The 14080-nt window shown below is 39.0% G+C and overlaps 1 long non-coding RNA gene across 1 annotated transcript; it reads right to left on the bottom strand.

The window, feature by feature from the left end:
- Nucleotides 1-1066: 1066 nt before the first annotated feature.
- LOC108641607 lies at nt 1067-7703 on the bottom strand. Its single transcript, XR_001922122.1, has 4 exons — nt 7604-7703; nt 6769-6860; nt 5785-5891; nt 1067-1173 (listed from the first exon to the last, which is right to left on the bottom strand). It is a non-coding gene; the product is annotated as an uncharacterized LOC108641607 (long non-coding RNA).
- Between the last annotated feature and the right edge of the window lie 6377 nt (nt 7704-14080).

Below are 14080 nucleotides of genomic sequence, written 5' to 3' on the forward strand. Positions count from 1 at the left end.
GTGGCCTCCGGTGACTCAGTGACATCTGACAGAACAGTGAAGTACTCAGAGAGTTTAATTCTGGCAAAGTTCCCGAAGATCCACATGGGAGAGACCTGTTTTGAGGGAGAGAACTTCAGACTAAAGTTGGAGAATTTGGGCAGAGAGTGGTCAGACACTCTGATGCATGTCTCCTCCTTTTTACCTCCTCCTCTGCCTCTCTGCTCCTCAACTTGTAGATCTTCTTATGCCTAAAGAGTGGTAATATGTCTAATATATTCACATTTCAGCCTTGACATAACACAATTGAAATCTTTGTCCACCACATGATGCAAAGTAATTGAAACCCAAGGCTTCTGGCATCTGACCAGAGACATGGAGTCTTCAGAATGTCTCATCAAATTTAAAGTATTTGGTTCTTCACTAACTAAACCCTTTATTTTATATGTATTAAGTCAAAAGGAAGAAAAAGAGGAAAGAGAACAAAACAAATGTTTCAGGGAAGTTCAGCTGAAAAGACTAGTTTGTAGATGGTAGTTATCATATTCCTTTGAAAAATCTCTTAATGGCATCAGGCAATCCAACTCCTGTAGTTTTTGCAACAACCTATGATAAAAATTTGCCTTGCCTCGTTTTTTGGTTGCTTGGTTGGTTGGTTTTGTCTTGGCCTTTGTGTGTTTATGGAATTTTCCTCCTTTTAGTCCTCCTTAGATTTAGGATTAGAACTGAATCCTCACACTAGGGTCAGAAGTTCACTGAATTAATCTGTTGTTGCTTGGATCCCTGAAGTGGGTTCTATTTTATTATGGAATGCTTAGGAATTACTGAAACTTCAGTGGAGACTGTTAATGAGAAGCTGGAAGTCCACTGACTAATTAATATGTTGTAGTCTCTTTCACTTGGTTTTAGTTCTATACCGTGGCCTGGGGGGACATATCTCTTAGGTTTCTGGCAGCAGCCTCATTATTCACAGAAATGGGCAATAACTTCTTCAAATAAAACCTTTTCATTGATCTTAAAAGAGAAATTTTAACTTTGAGCTCTTTATTTAGTTTCATAGCTATCTTTTTTTGTCATTTTTGTTATACTGGGACCCTGAGGTCTAGTCAAAAAGGTCACATCACTTTGGGCTGTGCGTCATTAGGACTTGCAGGTCAAATGCACTTGGGTCAGGAACTGCGCAGCTGTGAAACTCTGAAACAACAGCAAATATTGAAGTTTAAATGGATGGCATTTCTCCCTGACAGTCACTTCAGAGTGAAATCACACAATGCCATTTTGGTTCTGGAGGGACAGCTTTCAGAAACCTTTCACAAAAAGAACAGAATTCCAATCTATAACCTACAGTCAGTAGAGGTCAGAGCCACAGACACTTTTAGATGTCCAGTTTCCACCCAGAACTTCCTCTTGAAATCAAGAAGAAAATGGACACTCAAATAAGACGTGGTGGTTAGTTTCATAGAGGCAATTGAAAGATTCAAAATTAGTTTTTGGTGTCTGATCTACAAAAATCACCAAAACTACTAGCTGGGATTTTCTGGCCATAGGGATGGCTGTGGGGATGTTATCGCTGGAGACCAGCCCCAACTCTGAGAGCTACTTTCTGTCTCACTGAATTGTAGTTTCGGGAACACAAGGATTCACTTTGTATTTTGTGAAACTATCATAATTTTTTAATAAATATAAGTTAGTCAGTGTAATATAAATTATTTTTTTTTATTTTATTTTCAGGAAAACATTCTCCAGAGAATAAAATAATTGCTGCAAATTTGTGATTACTGTACGTAACAGTTTTGAGTCATGTTATGTAACATTCAGCTGAAAGATTTTGACAACATGCAATGATAAGTATGATGTAAGAAGAATAGGGGATAGGATAGGACAGGGTAGGATAGGATAGGATAGGGTAGGATAGGATAGGATAGGATAGGATAGGATAGGATAGGATAGGATAGGATAGGATAGGATAGGATAGGATAGGATAAACTGAACAGGTATTCAAACAGTTATCAGTGAGTGCCCTGAAAGAACATACTCTTCCTGAAATCTATGTTCACATGGGCTGATGGAGTAGCAATATGTATTCTACATGGTCACATTAATTCAAAGAACTGTTTGCATTTTTGGAGGGTGTGGAAATTACTGTAGATTATTCAGAGATTTGGTGTTATTCTATCTGATTTATCAGTTCTTTATTTTTCCCCTTGCTTATTTCCCCACTAATTTTCACCTCTGGTCCCTCACATTAGGAGGTCTTCGTCTTCACTGTCTTTGACTTTTGGAATCATTTGTTCCCTGTAGTGTAAACTGTACTCGTGGGAATGTGCCATCAGTTTTCATATACCTCCTGCAGTCTGGAGAAATCACATTAAATTTTTTATATTGGATATTCTCACTAAGACATTTAAGAAACAAAGTGAAAACCAAGTTGAAAGACTTTCAGTTGTTTGACCCAGAAGCTTCCAATACAGGTGCCCCACAGCAGAGTGTGTGTGCCTTTGCTGCATAAACATGTAATAGCAGTCAGTGGCATCAAAGGCTGGCTTTGACACATTCCTCTATAAACAGTTATTTCTCACTAAGGTATTGCAGATCCCTCATATTACAATTTGAATTTTATATTTCTATGACCAAAAAATAGCTCAGGTATGATCTACAGAATCAATGGATATTATAGACATATTTAAGAAAGGAAAGTTATGCCAATGCTTGGAAAATTATGGAAAAATATCTAGTTTACTGCATAGGTTTAAGATTTATTGTTCCCACTATTCTCTGTGTGTAGAGAATACAGATCTATGGATAATTCCTCCCATGACTTTCAAGCTGGTTTGCTGAATTTTAGAGGACTTAGATACACCATTTTCCAGTGGGTTTGAAAATGATAAGTGACTAGGTAAAACAAAGGGACCAGTAAGGGATAGACTTACATGAGCACACCCCCAATTGCACTAGGCAGACCACAGGTGAAATAGATGTTTTGACTGTTTCAACCAAGGCAAAAGTGTTGGTCAGAGCTTAGTTTGTTAGCAATTCAGCCATAATTCATCTGTAATAAATCAAGCTTTGCTGCTTCTACTGCTCCCAGAACTGTTTGTTATATGTTTATTTTAGGGTTTGGCGCCTGCCATAAATTTGGGGCTGTTTTTCAAACAGTGACAGTGATATATTAGTATGACTATGTTGGCTCCCAGAAGTGGGACTGTAGACATGCTGAACAAACAGAAGCTCATGTTTCCTTTTTTCAAAAAAACAAAAATCACCTGTCATGAAATTCATTTGTGATCAAAGTTCATAAACATGGTTTACTGTTGACCAAGGAGACTTTGAAAGAACTCACTCAAGAACATTTACAGGGTGAATTTAAATTAGTGTGCTCCCATTAATTTTTTTTTCTGATAATCTAACTTAAACATTATCAAAATTATCTGAACAACGCAGTACTGGATTGTGTCTCCTTGGCAGGCTATCAGTGCAAGGACAGTTCAAGACTCTAAAAGCAGCCTTTTTCTTTCAAGACATTTTCTCTATTTCAGCTGAAGTAAGAGAGCTGTTTCCAAGAATAAAATTAAGGAAAAAATATTTTGTTTCCCCTGAAAGCGTAGTGTCAAAAGAATGTCCATCTTTGCCAGGAACAAGGTAGGGAAGAATGGAGACAGGGTCAGAAATGTAGATCAGGAATGGGGAGCTCCCAGAGACTGGTGCTTCCTTTGTGGCCCAGAGGGAATTTTGTCTTAGTGATCAGAAAGCAAAGTGCAAGTCTTAGTGATCAGAAAGCAAAAAAGAAATGGCACAAACCAGGATGGGCATACCAGGACGGGAGAAACAGTGGAGACCCAGGAGGTGAAGTAGCAGTACCCCTAGTGGGGTTGTATATCAGTGAAAACACAAACCAGAGCAGGCTGGGTATTGAAGCAGAGCAGAGAGGGGTGAGGTGCCAGGGCAAGTGTACAGGAAAGAAGAGAAAATGAGTGGAAAGCAGTGAGAGGGAGAATGGCTGAAACCTGAGGATACTGAACACCCCACACCCAGAGGAGCAGAAGACAAAGTTTCTTTGCTGCTGGAAAATGCTTGCAAAGCTCACTATCCAACCACATTTCTTGTCTCTGGTAGTAACTGGTTCATACAGGATATAGACTTTGATTACTTTTAACTAAGGAGATTATAAACCAAGGTGGCTCTGTAAGATGGTGCTTCAATTCTATGCCTCCCGATACTTATTTTTGAAGACAACCCAAATTTTGGTGTTCCAGTGCATTTGAGTAGCTGACTTTGTAAATCTAACCTTGTAGTCTTCTCATAATGTGTTTGTGTTAATAGAGATATATGCTTAAAGGGAAAATGCCAGAAAACAAAGCCTAAATACAAACAATGCAGCTGGCATAAACCCCAAACCAAAAGAGAGACAAGGTTGTTGCTACCTGTTCCTCTCCTCCTTCTCTACCCACAGCCAGAAAAAAATGTGATGTTTTCCTAAACTGTCACGGATTTCATTTGCTGGCAAGGTTAATGGAGAATAGAAACTCAAGGATAGCTTTTTCTGTTGCACCTGCTGTGTAAATGGACCAACAACTCAATATTATAAATATAGCCAGTCTATTCATCCACCATGATGAATTTTTAAACTGTGAAATGTGATTGAAAAAAAGGAGGAGCAGAAATTGTTATGATTGGTGCTTATATTATTATGATGATGGTCTCAATAAGGCTAGAACACCAAAGCTCTGAACTCTACAGTGAGGAAACTCAGACAGAAACAACTTTAAATCTCCTCCTCCAGACCCCTTTACATCCTTCCTTGTCTATGATAGCACTCGCTCTCTGATCTCCCTTCAAGCTATAAGCACACAGATCGCCAAAGCCATCTTTTTTTTCCTTTTGACCTGATTATGACACTTCCAGCTCTGAAACATTATTTATGCTGTCTTGTTCTCTTCGTTATTTTCTCCTCTGTGCTACCTCCTTCAAAGACCACGCAGTTTTTGTTCCTTATTTAATCCCTCTGACATGCTTCCAAATGCCCTTAGTCCTTTGCAGGTGCTTCCCAATCTTTTCTGACACCTTAGGTGAGAGTTGGCTCTTATAGTTACAATTATTTGAGATATTTTATCATGTTTGGGGATCAGGCCTGGATGAACAGAGAAAATGTCTTTCATTGCATAATCTCTTATGGACCTCTTTGGTTTACAAAAAGGAAAATATGGAAACAAAATGGAAACATATGTGAGTTCTTATGCTGATTGTGAAAAGGCTGGGTAGCAGCCTGTTGGAGAGAGATGGAGTATTGGAATCCGCACAAACATTCCCTTTGCCTGGAATATGTCATTTGAGGTTTGTTTATCATTGACATGAACTCTGTTTTAAACAAGCAAATACCAAAATTATCATTGCACACTTACCTGGATCTCGGGAGCGCCATCTATAGAAAAAGCTTTCTACCACATGTGAAAACAAAGCATGGTTGATAAACATGATATTTGAGAGAAAGAATATGGTCAAAGAAAAACTGGAATAGCTGTTTCTTCCAGAAACTCCTTCCTGTAAAACCATTAGGTGCACTGTGGATGTAGTGTTGTTATATATTCTAATATAATGGAGAATTAAAAAAAAAAAGAAGAAAGGTTTTTGAACTTGTATTAAAGTTTGTGCATCACCACAGCCTTTTCTCTTTCTACTGGCCAAACATGAAATGAGGGGTTTTGTGTTAAAGGACCAGCTTCACAAACACCCTACTGGCGAGGTAGAAGGTGTGCCCCTAAGTCACTGGACTGGATCTCAGCATTTTTGCTGCAGATTGTATCATACCTGATTGATTCCCTTCGGCCTCATGATTCTGCAGGGAAGACGAATGTTTATGGAATTACAGCAAGCTGAGTTCCCCAGACACACATGCTCTCAAAGCATGCCTGCTTCTATAGAGTGGAAAAGCTTTGATTAATAGGAATAGCACTAGACTTTAAGGCGCACTTTATTTCATTGATGAACTTTGAGGTGTCTCCGGCAGCAACGGTTTTGTAAACTGTAATCGTTAACATCGCTTATTCAGGATTTACAAGAGAGACTAACATTGCCTATTTTTTCAGGCTGCTACAGGGATAAATAACTGATGTTGACGAAGCAAATCAGAATTTCTGTGGGGAAAAAAAAAATAGAAGGAAAAAGAATTGTGTGTGGGTTTTAGAACCAGCAAGGCATTTTTCTGAGGTGCTCGTAAAAGTACATGCTGTGATGTGACTGTGTTATAAAAGAGGGAAGGGTGATGTGTGGGCTCCATTATATAATATTATTGCAGAGCTTAAATGGTGAAGGGTCACAATAGAAAAGGGATATCATGGAAATCAATTTGCATCATATACCACTTAGAACATGCAAAAATTAAAGTGTTTGTTCAAAACCTCCTCCAAAACAGGATTAACTGACAAGGAAATTAAAAATTATGTAAGAGGAAAAGCTGAAGAGATAATCCAGGATGATCCAAAGGATTTTGCAGATATCTCTGTACTGTTAACAATCTTGTCATTAAATCTAGCAATTTAATGAGCTACATTCTCCATTGGTACAAATACAGTTCCATGTACACACTTAATGCATTTTTTACTTTGACATAGATCTAAGCATGATATACTTGTTTTAGTGTATCATATTGTACATCAGTACACGTATATTTAGCAGTGTACTCCTGTTGAAGGCAGTATATCTGTGTTGACTAAAAAGCCAAGGATGTGGTTCATAAACCATTACTTTCAGAGATATCTGAAAAAAGTGCTTGAAATCCTGCTTCATACTCACAGTGATGTATAACACTGGCTTGTATCTGCAGTTTCATCTGTCTCTTGGTGGTTGGTGTTGTCAGACATTTTGACACATTCTTTTTTTATCGACTGAAAAACAATGTAATAGTAAATAAGAATAAAATGAGCCAGTTGTGTTCACAAGAAAAACATTTTAGGAAAGGTGCTATTATTTCCTTGATGATTAAGTTGACCTATTGAATTTTTATGAATATCCTTGTGGAGTTACATGGCTGTATGAATCTAGTGAAGACAGTTTGGGTCCATCTTTGTGTCACGGGTCACACTAGGAGCAGCATGTGATAAAAGCTGACTCTCAACTAGTTTCTTATCATGTACTCTGTTACAGCTAGTCTGCTGCAGTAGGAATGTGTTACAAAAGTCAGAGAGTGATTGCTGCCCTTCCTTCTCCTGCCTTTTGCTTGTCTTTTATTGCTTACTGCTCCTGGAGATTTCTTGAAGCAAATTGAGCATCTGCCCTTAGCATCTCTCCTTGAAGTTTGTTGCTCCAATCGATCTCTTCTTCCCATGAATAATCCCCACTTTCTTTTTTAAAATATTATTTTTTGCTTCACTTTGGGCTTCTCTTGCTTCAGCCAGCTCTCTTTGCAACGCAGCACACGTCTCTTCCTCTGAATGTGAAGGGTACAGATCAGCTCAGTGTTTTATAATGTCCTAATTACTGTACTCACAGGTTACGGGTTATAACAGTACGCCAGAGGGTCAATGAACCTTTTAAGTTAAATGAGAAGATGTATCTTCGTGGGACCTAATTAGAAGGTGAAGTTAATAAAGAGAGAAGGGGGAAGAAAACCAGTAGGAAAGTCAGACACCTTCAAAAGCTGTTGAAAGAAGCAATCTACTGGGGTTCTTTTAAGTACTAGCTGGCCTTTAACAAGAGATAAAGTGTGAGGATCTTTGTGAGAGCCCGATGATGAGAGTTGGAAGTTGCCAAGTGGCAGTTCCATGGCGTACATCTTTGTGACACATGCTAACAGGAGAGACAGGAGGAACCAGAGGAACAGCAAGAAGCTTGAGTGGCTGCTTGCGTGGTGTTGGTAGGCTAAGCAGAGGCTGGGGAAGCAGCAGAAGTAGCTTCCTGATGCCTTCTCCTTTAATGCTTCCTAGGAACCTTGTGCCAGAGGAGGGGAGCCTGCCTATTGACATGCCTGCACTGGAGGGCTGGAAGTAGAGACAACTTCTAGGGCAAATAAACCCAGAAAGCTTCAGTTGGAAAGCATGGAGATTGTTACACCATAGACTTTTACTGATGCTATATACCGTTGGACCCCTGCATTTTTATGGGGGCTTTCTGTTGGGATTTTGAAACATTATTCTGAAGCAATGGGAAAAATAACTGCTCCAAGACTCAATATTTCTGAATCATTCAGTTACGATGTTGTTTTTAAGAATAGTACATGGAATGAAAATAGATGTCTTTCCCCACTCAGCCTTGGGCAGAAAAATTCATGATGAGTTTGGAATGGTGTTTGTTGTATTTGAAAAAGAAATTTCACTGCACTGATTTTCTTCATTATTAGAAATTCAATACTAAGAATAGAAATCTATTATTCTTTTTATTTCATGTTCGTGTTCCTCCCTGGAGTTTATGTAAACAGGTCCCCATGTATATGTGTAGAAACCTATTGAATTCTGTGTGAACTAAGTACTGGGATGTACTTTTTCCTGCAAATGCAATTTGCTTGAAAGGGCAAGACACTGGCTTTGACTTTCACACATAAATCTCATTTCCCACTTTGTATATGTTCATGTTATTCTCAGATTCTTTCACCCTTTCAGCATCAGTGCACAGTTCCGAGGTCCTCTTTGGATCCTAAACAAGATAGGATTCCTGTTCAGTATGTAAGATACATCTACTCCTTAACGTTTGGGTGTTTGCTAAGCACAAAAATAATCTTTTATATTTACTAAATTATTTGCATGACAACTTTAGTTTCCTTATTTTTTTTCCTGTGTTTTTTGTTGTCTGTTTAGTTTTGAGTGTTTTTTGTAGGCAGAATGAGAATTAAGAAAATTTCCATGGTTTAATTTTCATCACTTGTTGGCAAAAGAAATGCACAGTGTATATTCTTTCTGTGAAATTATTCTCTCGGAAAAATTCTCACCTGGTGTATCTTTGTGGACCAGGCATCAAATGGATTCACCAGGCAGGTTCATGTCACTGTCTGTCAGGCTCATCAAAATTATTACTGCTTTGCCTAGTACATGGGCCTACTACCTTGATGCTTTGAAAGTGTGGGCTTCTTGATGGAATGGGTCATCCATGGAAAGAAGAGCAACCATGATGCTCTGAGAATGTCAGATGGACCTACAGCCTTCAAATAAACATAGAACCATAGACTGGTTTGGGGTGGAAGGAACCTTAAAGACGTTGTTGTTCCAGCTTCTCTACCATGGGTAAGGACATTTTCTACTAGACCAGATTGCTCAAAGCCTCATCCAACTTGGCCTGGAACACTTCCAGGAATGGGACAAATGTGTCCTCTGTGTGCTCAAGGACATACAGAAAAACATCAACACTACCCTAAAATTTGGGCATTGCTACTACAGGTGGTTCATCTCAGCTGGCCTCCCGGTAGCAACACTTTGTTGACTCCTGTTGGCAAGCAAGGAGTGCAAAGAGGAGCGTGCCTGGTTGAATTTCCTTGTTACTTCAGTGTGCCTCAGGGTGCTGCTGTGAAAAAGCAATTCCCTACCAGAACCAAGGAGCAGTTTTGAACTTACGGTGAACAGAAGTCAAATTACAAAGGTCAATATTAAAAGAAAGAGAGCATAAAATATTTAGAATCATGAAGAGAAATGTTTGGGCAGCCAAATTTGCCTGATGGATCTGGGCTTACCTTTGGTGAATGACGCTGCCCTGAAATAGCTGGTAGGGGTGTGCAAGCAGATGCTCAGGCACTGTGGTTTTTTTCTTGTGAGTTTGTTTTATTTGGTTTTCATTGTTGTTGTTGTGAAGGAGTAGGAGAGATTTTGGTAAGTATTTCATCCCCAGATCCTATGCATGACTAAACTCCTTCTAATGGAGCTGAAGCACTTTGGGGCCTGCTGTGAGATGGCATAGTCCAGCAGAGCAGCAAACACAGCTGGTGAGAATGACTGTTTAGAGAAAATTAAGATAAATCTAGATCTGTAAGATTTTTCCTCTAGCAAGGTACTTGAGATACCTACATTTGGGAGAAAGCATGGGGAAATGGTAAAGTGAAAATGAAAATGACTGAGCAAACTACACCAGCCTTCCCAGGAAATGGGGGTGGTCTCTGTGGGTGTCACACGTGTCAGTATCCTTGAAGCAGCCTGCCATCATTGATCAGATCAATCTCTATTCAGAAGATGCAAAAAACCTTCTGTAAAATCTAAAAGAGGGAAGTTAATTTTTTTTTATATTATAATGGATGGGAAAGAATTTGGGTAAACGTTGAAAAAAAGCAATTGTTTCTTGTGTGTGGAAGTGACCTATGGAAGCAAAATACTCAGTGGAAGAGTAGAGTCATAACACAATACAATATTCCTTCATAAAACAATTTTCTGTAGATTTGATTAAATATATTTTTATATTGATGAAATATACGTTACACTGCTATAAACCTTGCACAGTTGAGATGTCTGTACTGTTTCATGTTTATCTTTCCTAAGCTTATGCTAGACTTTTACCAGTCTTCTGCACAGCAACACTTTTATTGGGTTGGCTTAAACAGTTCGTAAGGCTTTATTTATCACTCATTTTATGCTAAAGCAAAGGACTTACTCTCATTGTTTTGTTTTCCATTTGTTGGTGTAGCTTCACTAAAATTGTTACTTGCATTAGGTTTGTAAAAAGATTAAGAGCTGAACTTCAACTTGTAGGGAATAATGTGTGTGTAATAGTTCATGTATCTTCAATGAATTTTCTAAATTCATTGAAGCACTGAATTTGACCACTGAAATGAAAAATATGCTTTTTTGAAGTTATTTGAGGTTTTGGCCATTCAGTTCTGTGAACCTGCAGTCTCAGCCTAAATACAGACTTAATTTCTCAAAAGCTTGTCCCTTTAAGCTGTCAGTGTCCGTGTTGTCTGTGCCAATATTCTCAGGGCATACATTTCCCCATACATTAATAACTCAATTTTCTGAATAAAGCAGGGCCAGTTCTGTTGCTAAGGTTTTGTGGACAGAGGACATGGAAGACTGGTTAGCAAACAGTGAATGCCAACTCACGACTGTACTGAACCATTGAAAAGTCTGAATACTTAATGCTAAGCCTCAATGAAATGGTGATGTCTGTCACTGCAGTTCCTGAACAGCTCCCAAGGCTAAATGGGGGAGGGTTACTCACTCATCTTTTTCAGTAGGAAAGAAAGGTAAGAAATGAGGTTGTCCTTCAGTGAGAATGATTTGTCCTGAAAAGATCTGTAGGCAGACTTGGAATTGAGTTTGCTTCAAGGGCCATTCTGACGTTTTAGCAGAAAGACCAGGGATATTCCAATTGCCCAGTCAGAGGAATAAAATGAAGCAAAAAGGTTTCTATTTCATGAAGGTCATACCAAACATAGATAACTAACCTAAACCTTCCAGATGTCTTAATTCTGTTCCACAATTCTGCTTTTCCAGATCGCAGACAAGTTATGTGTCCTCAGGTCCTACCAATGTGTGGGCTGATGGGCTGAAATAAAAATCAATTCCACTGGTTAATTATCAGTTAATCAGTTGCAGTTCTTTAAAAAGTGCACTTATGAAGTTGTTCTGATTAGCAATATATGGATATTGCATCCCTGGGCTTTCTAAAGTGACAGATTTTTCCATCCTCTTAGTCATACAAGGAGTTCCTTTACATTCCCTTGCTAAGGTTACTCAAGACACTTTACTGAAATGTGCCTTCTATTTTGAGCTAGAGACAAATTAGTGCCAAATTATGTGCTTTCTCTGTGCTTAACTGATGGATAATATTTTAAAATATCATTTTGTAAAAACTCTAATTGTCTCAACAAATCTTTTTTTGATAAACAGAATCTTCGCATTTCTTTTAGTGCTTTATTTTCAGGCAATGCATGCTATTGAAATGCATGAGAGGAAATTAAATGCCTGTGATTTAGTAAAATGTTCATTTAAGGAACCAGTGGTTTTGCTTATTAGCATTTTGTAACAATTAGAATGTTTCTTGGTTTCAATTAAGGCAGTATATGCCTGTTCCATACACCTGGATTTTCTTAAGTTTTATGTCTCTCATTCTCCCTTTTGCGATAAGCTCAATACTTGGCTAATTTAATTTTTCTTTCTTTTTTTTCTTTTATTTTGGCATCACTTCTCTAAGCTCCAGCCAAGAGGAAAGCATTGCTATGCTATAACGTGCAGGATTAGCACATTCCTTAGAAAGCCTAGTTTTGCAGGTGTAGGACAAGGAGAGAAGAAACAAATGATATGAGAGAAAATTAGGAGAAAAAGAAAAAAAATGTCTTTTTTTTTCTTGGAAATTAGATATTTCCATGTTGCTTTTTGGTTGGGCTGGAAAATTGACTCGACATTACAAATTCTAAAGACCCTCAGTTCTAAAGACCCTTTCTCAATTAGGTGAATTGAGAAAGTTTCATCTTTACACCCACAATGAAAATGTTCACATGAATCCCTGTTTGTTTGCCTCAGTTCCCTGGAGCCTCTGCCTGTGCTTGGGCCACTGCTGTGAATCACACGACTCCTCAGACTGCCCACTGTGGCCCACACGCTGTGCCTGCAGAGGTGTTGTCTCCTGGGGAAACAGGACCCATGGAAGTCCTGAGGGCCTATTGTTCCCATATTTTGAGTCAAAGCTTTACTAGCAGATTGGTTAATGTCATCTTGGTCTGAGGCTGTATGTTGGATTTTTTCCCAGTGGAAAATTCTCCCTTATCTCTATCTTCTCAAAAAACAAAATAAACAGGGAAATAATAAGTATTGAGCAATCTTCAGGTTTTGCAAAAATAAACACAGTTGCAAAAACAAATTGGCTTTAGTTATCACTTCCAGAGCACAAGTGAGACTGAAACACAGAGTTAAGTGACTTGGCCACGATCGCATAAAAACCATGAGGGTAACCACTGAACCCACACATCTTGAAGGTCTTGCCTGCATGAACCCTTAGATGGGTCTAAAAGTTGGAGTTCATTTTTTGCCACCTCCATCAAGGTGCATGGAAAATGATTTTGCAGTTGTACAGTCTCTACTTTGTCTTGAGAGAGTAAAAAAAAAAACCAAACCAAAAACCTGAATAAAACAGAAAAACACTTTTTCTTTTCTCTTTCTCTTCCTTTTTTCCTTTACCTTTCTATTTCCTTTGTTCTTTTCAGGTGCAGGGAGACTACAGAGTATTTACAGTCTATTTATTAGCAAGAATTATCCCCCATTTCTGCTAATACATTTAGTGAAGACAAGTTTGCATCATTTCTGCCAAGGGATTTCATATTAGACAGAGGATAATGTTTAACTTTATAGATGCCAGTGATGATTTCCAATGGGAATTTACTACATTGGCTTGATTTTGTGTTTCTGAAACTCTCATTACAGCTGCGCCAGGCTGTATATGGCAGTTCTGGGAAAGGAAAAGGCTCAGTGGGGATTTCAGTGTTCCCAGTTTAATGGTTTTTGTTAACAAAAAAATAAAAGCAGAGACAGCAATCAGGGATGAGTTTGGAGAGCTGCAAGAAGTCTAACAGGGAATACCCATGGTGGGGATGATTTGAGTTGGCTTGTTTCCCCATGGCAACATAAGACCTCTGGACGTCCCGCTGCTGTCCAGGCTGCCCGAGAATGCAGGTGTGGATGGCAATGAGGCAGAGCTGGAGGCAGACAGGGGAGGAGAAGGAGAGGAAAGCACTGCTGGCAGGGTCTGCACAGGGGCAGCCAGGACCACCAGCTAAGGGCAAATCTGAGATAAGGGGTTGGTAAATCTGCACCTTAATTATGGGTGTCTTGTAAAGAAGTTCTCCTAAAGCAAATGTTCAGTTTCTCAGGTTTCAGCAGAGGGACAGCTGGGCGCTTTTTGGAAGCCAGTGGAGAAAAATCCTGGCTGCCTGTATTTTAGGAACTTGAGTCAAGTGCCTGATTTCCCCCCAGCTGGATGTATAACTCTCTCATCTTCAAACTTTAAGCTACTGAGTGGACATTAGGTGCAGCTGAAAAAGGTAGAAGTCATAAATTCTCCCCTCTGTCAGGAACTGCCTGGTACAAGTACTAGCCAAGGAGGAGAAAGTCCTAGGTCTGTTCCCAGGATTATAGCTCCTCTTTTTTTGTTTGTTTGCAACTGACAATGATTCTTTAGTGTAAAACATGTAGCCAGT

The sequence above is a fragment of the Manacus vitellinus genome, unplaced genomic scaffold (genome assembly GCF_001715985.3).
Source record: "Manacus vitellinus isolate BGI_N305 unplaced genomic scaffold, ASM171598v3 scaffold_7_pilon, whole genome shotgun sequence".
Lineage (NCBI taxonomy): Eukaryota > Metazoa > Chordata > Aves > Passeriformes > Pipridae > Manacus > Manacus vitellinus.